At 44.2% G+C, this 8,556-nt stretch overlaps 1 pseudogene; it reads left to right on the forward strand.

Moving 5' to 3' along the window:
- The first annotated feature begins 326 nt into the window (after window positions 1-326).
- Window positions 327-5,496, forward strand: LOC104995811 (annotated as a pseudogene).
- Window positions 5,497-8,556: the final 3,060 nt, after the last annotated feature.

The raw sequence follows: 8,556 nt of genomic DNA on the forward strand, positions 1-8,556 counted from the left end.
CAAGAGACCAAAGACAGAAATACAAGCTAAAGTTAATTCAACTTTAAGAGACTGTTTAGTCCATTGTCCAGGCAAGACCACAGAACAGGGCTTAGAGGAAGGGGCAGATGATGTTAAGGCAGGGTCTGATGGAGCCATGGTTAAGGCCCGGGCATATCTGTATGTGTAGCTGGCCTTTCGGAATGTTCAGCACAGAGTGAGCCTCTTGTGCACTGGAGGGTTCAGAGACCCTTAAACAATGATCTAGGGGCAGTCCCTGACTTGATAGACCCTTTTGAGGTGAGGAGGCCTTTGGGGACCACATGGTATAAGGGATCTACCTATGCATGGATCTGACGCCCTGGGTGCCTGACAGACGCCAGATTGATTGCAAGGAGAATAAAGAGGCTCCTGAGAGAATAATCCCGGGTGAGGGAGGGAGGCATCTGGGAAAGAGGGGCATGCTAGCCCAGGCAGGAGAGGGAGTCAGTGCAGAATGGAGTGATGGGTTCTCTACGATGCGACACCCTTCCCCATCCTTCTCCACTCCCTCCTCAAACTTCGACCCCAGCGCGTAGGTGCCTTAGGAAGAGGAAGTCTGAAGGGTAAACCTCAAGACCTGAGTCATTCTGGGCTACAGCCCCTGTGCTAGAGGCCCGTGAAGTGGTTTCTCCCCTCCCACTCATCTCCCTAAAAATAGATCCGACCAGTTTGCAGAGGAAGACATTTTTCAACAGATGAGAGAGAGAAAGGTGTACATGAACTGGAGAGACACGGTGGCAAGCCCCAGAGAGCAACCAAGAGCAAACCCCAGAACTCAAGACCTGGTTAGCACCGCCACTGGGGCAGTGGGCAGCATGCACTTTAGAGCAAAGGAGAGACAGAGTTCTCACTCCACCAACGCCCTCCTCAATCTTCCTCCATCTCCATCTATTGCCCTTGAGGAGTTTATGTACCTTCTCTGAGTGTCAGTTTCCTCCTCCTTAAAATAGAGTTCTCGAAACCTATATGCAGGTTAGGAAGCAACAGTTAGAACTGGACATGGAACAACAGACTGGTTCCAAATAGGAAAAGGAGTACGTCAAGGCTGTATATTGTCACCCTGTTTATTTAACTTACATGCAGAGTACATCATGAGAAGCGCTAGGCTGGAAGAAGCACAACCTGGAATCAAGTTTCCTGGGAGAAATATCAATAACCTCAGATATGCAGATGACACCACCCTTATGGCAGAAAGTGAAGAGGAACTCAAAAGCCTCTTGATGAAAGTGAAAGAGGAGAGTGAAAAAGTTGGCTTAAAGCTCAACATTCAGAAAACGAAGATCATGGCATCCGGTCCCATCACTTCATGGGAAATAGATGGGGAAACAGTGGAAACACTGTCAGACTTTATTTTGGGGGGCTCCAAAATCACTGCAGATGGTGACTGCAGCCATGAAATTAAAAGACGCTTAATTCTTGGAAGGAAAGTTATGACCAACCTAGCATATTCAAAAGCAGAGACATTACTTTGCCAACAAAGGTCCGTCTAGTCAAGGCTATGGTTTTTCCAGTGGTCATGTATGGGTGTGAGAGTTGGACTGTGAAGAAAGCTGAGCGCCAAAGAATTGATGCTTTTGAACTTTGTGTTGGAGACGGCTCTTGAGAGTCCCTTCGACTGCAAGAAGGTCCAAACAGTCCATCCTAAAGGAGATCAGTCCTGGGTGTTCATTGGAAGGAGTGATGTTGAAGCTGAAACCCCAATACTTTGGCCACCTGATGCAAAGAGTTGACTCATTGGAAAAGACCCTGATGCTGGAAGGGATTGGGGGCAGGAGGAGAAGGGGCCAACAGAGGATGAGATGGCTGGATGGCATCGCTGACTCGATGGACATGGGTTTGGGTAGACTCCGAGAGTTGGTGATGGACATTCATGGGGTCTCAAAGAGTCAGACACTACTGAGCAACTGAACTGAACTGAACTGAACTGAAAGAGTTAAGAGGGGCTTCCCTAGTAGCTCAAGGGGTACAGAATCCGCTTATAATGAAGGAAATGTGGATTTGATGCCTGGGTCAGGAAGATCCTTAGGAGAAGGGAATGGCAAACTCATTCCAGTATTCTTGCCTGGAGAATCCCATGGACAGAGGAGCCTGGCAGACTATAGTCAATGGGCTCACAAAAAGACTTCAGAGAGCTCCTTTACCCTTTCTGCCATGCTGAGGACTCAGGGGAAAGACAGCCATCTATGAACCAGGAAATGGGCCCTTGGCAGACCCCAAATCAGTCGGGGCCTGATCTTGGATTTTTCCAACTTCTAGAATTGTGAGAAATAAACTTTGGTCATTTATAAGCTACCTGGTCTGTGGTATTTTGTTATAGCAGCAACTGACGAAGACAACAGTGCTGGGTAGATACAGCATATTCTCAAAGAAGGGATAGAGGTCATCACTACGGGGAATTAGTCAGAGCATCAGTTGCATTGAGAGTAGGTAACCGGAGTCAGGCTAGGAAAGAATGGACTCCAGATGGGCCTGGATGACAACAGGCAGCCAAGAAAGTCAGAGGTAAAGGTTGGGTCAGTGCAGCAGAGGCCAGGACTGGGCTGCGACTGTGGCATCCACAGATCAGCCGTCTGAGGCAGGTGATGCTAGTGAGGGAGAAGGGATTGCATCAGCAGAGGATGGTAGAAAGGACAGGGGAGGCCAAGCTACCCTTGGTGCAGGGAGAGCTCTTTCAGAGCCACAGAAAGAGGGAACGTGTGGCCCATCGGTTCAGTAAACATCATCAAGAGGAAGGAAAGCTAAGGTCCAGCCCAACAAGAGAAAGCTACTGACTCAGCTGACCTATGGACAAACTGGATCTTGCCAAGGATTCACAAGACTGGGGAGCATTAAGAATGTGAATTTTTTTTACAAAGTTTTTTTTTATTATTATTTATTTATTTGGCTGCACCGGGCCTTAGTTGTGGCAAGCAGGATCTTTGATCTTTGTCGTGGCGTGCAGGATTTTTAGTTGTGGCATACGAAGTCTTCACTGTGGCCTGTGGGAACTAGGTCCCTCACCAGGAATCAAACCTGAGCCCCCTGCAGTGGGAACTCGGAGTCTTAGCCACTGGACTGCCAGGAAAGTCCAAGAATGTCTTAAATGTCTTAAAATGTCTCTTGAACATATGAAAAGATGTTCAGTCACACTGTAAAAAGAAAAGTTCAACAAGCTATGATTTCTCTATCAGAAGAACAAAAAATTTTAAACATGAGAACCACCCTGTACGTTGTACATTGTACAGGGAGGTTAATCTGAGTATATCCCTATGGAAGATTGTTTGCACTATCTATCATAACTACAAATGCACACACCCTTGGACACAACAATTCTTTTTTTAGGAATGTATTCTCTGGTGGTACTTGTTACGTATGTGCAAAATGATCTACACAGAAAGTTGTTGACTGTAGCGTGGTTTCTCAGAAAGAATTTTTTAAACAAGAAAACTAAATTTTGAGTAAATAAGTAACAGCCATTAAAATGTGACACTTGGTACCCTTTGACCATCACCTCCCTGTTTCCCCCTGCACCGAGCCCCTGGTGATGACTGCTCTGCTCTCTGCTTCTGTGAGTTTAACTACTTCGTATTCCACCTATAAGTGAGATCATACATATTTGTCTTTCTGTGATTGGCTTATTTCACTTGGCATAACATCCTCCAGGTCCATCCATGCTGTCACAAATGGTGGGATTTCCTTCCTTCTTAAGGTTCTGTGTAATTCTTGACTAAAAAGTCATTTTAAGGGCTTTGCTCTTTTTTTATGAAGAAGGAAATGGCAACCCACTCCAGTATTCTTGCCTGGAGAATTCCATGGATAGAAGAGCCTGCAAGGCTACAGTCCATGGTGTTGCAAAGAGTCAGACACGACTGAGAGACTATCACTCACTCACTCACTCTTTTTTTAACCAAATACATTTGTCTTTTTATTTTCCTTAATACCCTTTCCTTCTTCCTTGCATTGCTATCCACCCAGATCAAGTTTTTGATTTGCAGAGACTGTAGAATTCTGTGGTTAATATGCTCTGTGGGAGAGAAAAATACTGGTGAGACACAGGAGATACAACAGAGAAGCAGTAACCAAGATTCAAAAGAATTCCTTGGTGGTCCAGTGGTTAGGAAGACTCCATGCTTTCACTGTCTAAGAGGGGGGTTCAATCCGTGGTCAGGGAACTAAGGTCCTCCAAGCCGTGGGACATGGCCAAACAAGATTTTAAAAAATACAATCTACAGAGCATCTCTAGAAAGGCGCCGGAGTAGGGGTGGGGGAGAACCCAACCCAACTCTGACTCAGAATCACAGAGTGAAGATATACAACAGCAAATCATCGGGGAGACATTCCATTTGGTATCTAAGAGAGATGAAAATATTTGCAATTTCCTAGAAGGAGGATTATTAATTGGAGGATCTGACAACAAACTGATTTATAGACATTATGCAACATTATATTTTGTCTTCTGCGTGGATTCTTCAGAAAGTGAACTTGACGTTTTAGATCTAATTCAAGTATTTGTGGAAACATTAGACAAGTGTTTTGAAAACATCTGTGAACTAGATTTAACTTTCCATGTAGACAAGGTTCACAATATTCTTGCAGAAATGGGGATGGGGAAATGGTGTTGGAGACCAACATGAATGAGATTGTTACACAAATTGATGCATAAAATAAACTGGAGAAATCTGAGGCTGGCTTAGCAGGAGCTCCAGCCCGTGCTGTATCAGCTGTAAAGGATATGAATCTTCCTGAGATCCCAAGAAATATTGACACTGGTGACATCAGTATAAAAGTGCCAAACCTGCCCTCTTTTAAATCAAAAAAAGGCCACTCCCAGGTAAAATCCAGGGGGAAAAATCATCCAAGTGTACCATGCAGTTGTTTACCAAAAATAGAGGAGGGGAGTCTTAACTTTTACTCTTGGATTTAAGTCAAGGTCTAATCCCATGGAGGGAGGAGCCTGCTTGCTACAGTCCATGGGGTCGCAAAGAGCCGGACACGACTGAGCAACTTCACTTCACTTCACTTCACTGTAGAGACATAATGTAAAATCAGTATGGAAGTTCAATGATGCTTTTCTTGCTCAGTGGTTTTGAAGAAATCAAGTAGTTCCAGTGTGATTTTTTTTTTCTTTATTTTCTAAACTGCATTCCTGTGGCCGCCTAAGGCATGCCTCTGTGTATCGGCTATTACAGTATTTCGAAAAGTGTTCAGGACATTTCTTTAAATTGTGTACAACTCAAAATGCTGGCGTTTTGTATGGATCGCAAGTGCAGCATTCCTTAATAATGTCTGTTATTTGTCACAATAATTGTTATTTAAAGAACGAAGTATGTATTGCATGAAAACATTATGACCTTTTTCTCTTAGTTTAAATAAACTCCAAGGTAACTGGACTTATAAAGCAAAAGAAAAAACCACAATCTACAGAATGCCAACACCTCAGGCGTGCTGGTGCACACAGTGGGAAAGGAAAGGATCCAGGCCATGTTCCGTTTTTGAATACAAATCTACCATCTAGACTGGAGGAGGACCAAAGTAACTAGAAACATTGATGCTCAGGCTAGTTTTCAGTGATAAGTCCTCAGATGAGAGTCAACCTTCCAGGAAACATCTGGCTCATCAATGTAATGAACAGTCACTTAAGGATCTTGAATACCAGTGGAGTCAGGCTACCTGGAAATAGCACCTGTCTCCATTCTTATCATTTACAACACTGGTGAGAAACGGGGGCTTTAAGGAAAAAATAAACAAAACAGGGAAAGAGAAGAGACATCACGAATTGCCTTCAGTTCTCAGGCTACTGCTTTTCTCTTGCCACCCCTTTCCACCCAAAGAATTAGCCCTTTGCTATTTTGCTGGTCACTTCTAGCCTAATGCCCTGATGACTCCTATAACCTTCTTTGCTAAGCACATATCTAAAGATGAGAATGTCACCTGCCATATCTAGAAACAAAAGAGGCTGCTGCCATCAAACCCTCAGCTACTGTAGCCTCAGCCCTCCCCCACCCCTGTGAACCCCCAGGAGATTCAGGACGGACAAAACCGAATACGGGTCCAGATAGTTTACATGCCTATCAGAGGAATAATCTCAATGAACCCAGACACTTGCATTTCGCATACGTAAGAAAGTGCTAAAATCGTTGACTTAAAATGTCTGGCTTTTCTTTCATTAACAGTAATCTTTCGATATTCCAACTACCTGAGTTTTGTTGCAAAAATTCCCATATATCCTGATTTCTCCCTTACTCTTTGGAGCAGTCCCTCAGAGCTACTGGAGAAATGACCACCTGGGCTTAAATCTTCAGACAGTCTCCTAAATAAAACACAATTCCTGGAGTACCCTGGTAGTCCAGTGGTTGAGAATCATCTGCCTGCCAAAGCAAGGGACATGAGTTTGATCCCTGGCCCAGCAAGATCCCATATGCCGTGGGGCAACTAAGTGCATACACCCCAACTACTAACCCAGAGCCTGTGCTCTGCAACAAAAGAAGCCACAGCAGTGAGAAGCCCAGACACGCCAACTGGAGAGTATCTCTGCTCGCTACAACTAGAGAAAGCCCGAGCCCAGCAGTGAAGACCCAGTGCAGCCAAAAATAAATAAATAAATTTTTTTTAAGCCTAATTCTCAGCTTTAGGGTGTGCAGTTTTGTTTTGTTTTGTTTTGTTCAGTTGACACAACTCTCTGCATACAAGATATTTTTGCATGAATTGCACTGTTAACCTTAAAATGAATGTTTTCTTTAAAAAAAAGCACATTCTCTTCTCCCACGGTAATTTACTTTCCAAGTTTTTTTTTAATGTCCATCAATTTTCATTATTTTCCTCTCCATTTTCTCCCAAGCACTTAGGTTTACCATTAGAGTCTTAACGATCGTAATAACCTCCTACACAATTCTCTGCCTGTGATCCTTCCTACCCTCTGGTGTCCTGTATGGGAGGAAAGGCTTTCCCTCGATCCTGCTAGTTTCATTAGGGGGATCTACTAAATAAACTGACAACAGGCAGACTAACAGGAGAAAAAGATACAAATATGTTAATTCTTAATATTATGTGCATAAGGACATCACGGGGAGGGGGAGAGTGAACATTCAAAGAAGCAGTGAGATTCAAGAGCTTTATATCATCTTAATAGCAAAAGGGGAGGGAGAATGTAGGCAATTTAAAGGAGAGCAAATGATGTTTAAGAAAGATAAATGGGCCCTTCGAAGAATAGATGAGAGGTATGAGCGTTGTCTTTGTTCAGTTGCTAAGTCATGTCCGGTTCTTTGTGACCCCACGAACCAAAGCATGCCAGGCTTCTCTATCCTTCACTATCTCCCAGAGTTGACTCAAACTCATGTCCATTGAGTCAATGACACCATCCAACCATCTCATCCTCTGCCACCCTCTTCTCCTCCTGCCCTCAGTCTTTCCCAGCATCAGGGTCTTTTCCAATGAGTTGGCTCTTCATATCAGGTGGCCAAAGTAATGGAGCTTCAGCTTCAACATCAGTCCCTCCAATGAATATTCAAGGTTAATTTCCTTTAGGATTGACTGGTTTGCTCTCCTTGCAGTCCAAGGGACTCTCAAGAGTCTTCTCCAGCACTGCAACTCAAAAGCATCAATTCTTCGGTGCTCAGCCTTGTTAATGGTCCAATGCTCACATCTATACATGACTACTAGAAAGACCATAGCTTTGACTAGACAGACCTTTGTTGGCAAATAATGTCTCTGCTTTTTAGTGTGCTGTCTAAGTTTGTCATAGCTTTTCTTCCAAGGAGCAAGTGTCTTTTAATTTCACGGCTGCAGTCACTGTCCACAGTAATTTTGGAGCTGAAGAAAAGGAAATCTCTCCCTGCTTCCACTTCTTCCCCTTCTATTTGCTCTGACGTGATGGGAAGTATGGTAGTTTGGGATAAAGTTTGTCTAGTGCGGTGTCAACTTCTTGTTTCCTCTCTTGCAATGACTCAGTCTGCCCTGGAGGACAAAACTCCCTGCAGGGGATCCATCACTACTGAGTTTCTCTTGGAGGATCTGTCTTGAGGTAGCTAAGAGGAGTTCAGAGCAAACCTCTCCCTTCATTGGACATTTTTCAAGTACCTTCAGCTCAAAATAATCAGTACACCAAAGTGGCTTATTTGGCTGCGCAATGTCCTGAAATCCTTGAGTTCCCTCCACACAGACATTAATCCTCCAGAACACAACCTTCACCATCGCTCTCTACTCAAAAACCTTCATTAGCTTCCTAATGGCCTGTGCAATGAGTTCCAAAATACTTGTCATGTTGTTAAAGATATGCATGAAGGTGCTCAGAACCTCCTTCTCCTCCAGCCTTATTTCTCGGGTTTTAAGCAAGGTTTCTCAGTATCAGCATTATTGACACTTTGGACCTGGGGGTTTTGTGTCATTGGGGACTGTCCTGTGTATGTCCTTGAACTTTTAGCAACATCCCTGGCTTCGACCCACTATGTGCCCGTAGCACTTCCCACCCCGATTACAACAACCAAGCATGTCTCCTGACACTGAGAAATGTCCCCAAGGAGGGCAGAATCACCCAGCTGAGAGCCACCGCTCTCAGGA

The sequence above is a fragment of the Bison bison genome, unplaced genomic scaffold (genome assembly GCF_000754665.1).
Source record: "Bison bison bison isolate TAMUID 2011002044 unplaced genomic scaffold, Bison_UMD1.0 scf7180017864287, whole genome shotgun sequence".
In the NCBI taxonomy this organism is placed as follows: domain Eukaryota; kingdom Metazoa; phylum Chordata; class Mammalia; order Artiodactyla; family Bovidae; genus Bison; species Bison bison.